Here is a 2,330-nt window from a genome sequence, read left to right on the forward strand (position 1 = left end):
ATATAAGGGTTTTTCATGTCTTCAAAGCACAACATCTCCAATTCGAAATCGAAGTTGTACTCTCCATGATGCTCGCTATTGAGGATTCGATTGATTCCAGGCATGATGTGTTTTATAAGTATCTTTAAACAAAGTAATAATTTCTAATGTACAGTATTAGCTTATTAATACACATTTCATAACGATATAAAAAGCATTCAGGTAAACTGTTGATAAAGAATACATTTTAATATACATATATTTTAGTAATCTATTTTATACTTCATAATATGATTCAACTAAAATGTGGAAATAATCTTGAACTCAATGTTGTTGTCAAAGAATATATTTATTTTTTATTATCCTATTTAAATTTTATTATATGATTCAAATCAAATGCTAATATTATAAATAGCCTTGATCTTGATTTCATCATCATTGTTTGCCTAATAAGTATAGTAACGCCAAGTGGACGATAACGAACCCCACATAAACATATAAAAAAAGGCTCATGAAAGTATGTGTATATTTAAATGTTTTATTCATCTAGCATTATTCATTCATTCATATATTGCTGACTTAGTGAGAAAAGTTGTTAAGCATACTTTTTATGAAAACTCATAATTTGATATAGAAACCAGGAGATATTAATAACACATCGTTTCGAAAAAGGATTAAGATACTTGTTTTTCTCGTTTATTTTCACTGAGAGACAAATTTATTAAATTCAAAAGAGTCACCGAATGTTTAACAAATTCAAAAATAATACGAAATCTTTTAATCTTTCACATATGAATGGAAAGGTCTGCTGATGTTGATGATGAGAACAAAAAAAATTTTATTTGAAATAAAATAAAGTTTTATAATTACGTATTTATTTATATTTATTATTAGATATTTAATGAAGAAATAAATTTTCTTAATATTGTTACTTTTTCTTCAGCAACTGTCATAGAATTATTATGATATTTACAAGTATTTATATTTTTATTTATTTTTTATATAAATTCTTTAAATTTGGACAATTTAAATTATCTAAATTATATAAAATAATGTCGTATCCGAATAAGCGTTGAATCCATCTGATTTTCTCCTATCCGTTAGCAAAGAATATATAATTTTCTCTTTTCATTAATGTATGGATATATTCAATAACAGTCATTAAAGTCGAATCACCATCTTCCCATTTTAATCCATGTTGATTATGATATAACCAGTTTTTAGTTGTTTTATCCCGTATCGTCAACTTAGATTCTTCAAAAGGAGGTTGAATAAGAAACGTTGTTATATATTAATCATATGTTGATATGCTGACTTCTTTAGCAATAAATTTCCAATCAAAATAGAATCCCTGAACATCTATAACCAACGTATATTCCTCTGACATTATATAGCTTAAACCTTTTTTTTTAATTCGTTTAAAAAATGGTCTTATGAGTTTCTATAAAGGTTTATAATATTTTTTTAGAATCTAATGAAATCCTATTTAAATAATTGCAAACATAAGTATATACTAGAGCCAACAATTTTATTATCTAATCGATTACACTCCGCTGAATAATGAAAACCAAATATCAAATTAATATTTTTATATACTACATTTACATTCTTTTTGTATGTCATATTTATATAATAAATCCATCTCATTCTATTAAAAGTTAAGAAATTTCCATATTCATATCATGTTTGTAACTTTTAATATCAATTAATATGACATCTGAGCGTAGTGTAGTATCATCTCCAGTAACAATTTCAATTTCACCGTTGCGTTGAAGAAAATCACTATTATACACACGACGAATTCTTAGCATAATAGTATCCTCATATCTCAATTATTCCTAAAAATTTGTTTCTCTTATTATATTAGATCTTGTCTAAATGCTCCTATGGCTTCCTGTGTTGAGAATAACTTTTTCGGATTAGATGTAGGTGCTTCTGATGTTGTTTCAGGGATAGATGTTTTATTTACGTCCTCTTTTAATCCATTTTGATCACTTTGAGTCCATTTCATTAGTTTAAAGTTCAGTTTTATGTTTATAGTATCATTATTAGATAGTTTTAGAGAAAACTCTGTATTTTCAAATTCATTTTGATTCAAATCAATAAAAAACCTCATTATATTTATTTTCTTATGTGTTTTTGTTATTTTTATGGCCTTTATAACAATTATATTATTATAAAAATAACAAAAACAAATAACATAAGGACGAGCACACCTAAAAATTTAAACGTTCTAATAATAGAAATATTAACAAAAATCAACAACCACATGATCAAGTGAATTGCAGCGGAATAGCTGCGCAAGATTGTAGTTGGCTTAGCAAAGTGAAATAGTGGAAAATAAGCAACAA

Source organism: Rhagoletis pomonella, unplaced genomic scaffold (assembly GCF_013731165.1).
Source record: "Rhagoletis pomonella isolate Grant_MI unplaced genomic scaffold, Rhpom_1.0 Rhpom_scaffold_00001, whole genome shotgun sequence".
Classification (NCBI taxonomy): domain Eukaryota; kingdom Metazoa; phylum Arthropoda; class Insecta; order Diptera; family Tephritidae; genus Rhagoletis; species Rhagoletis pomonella.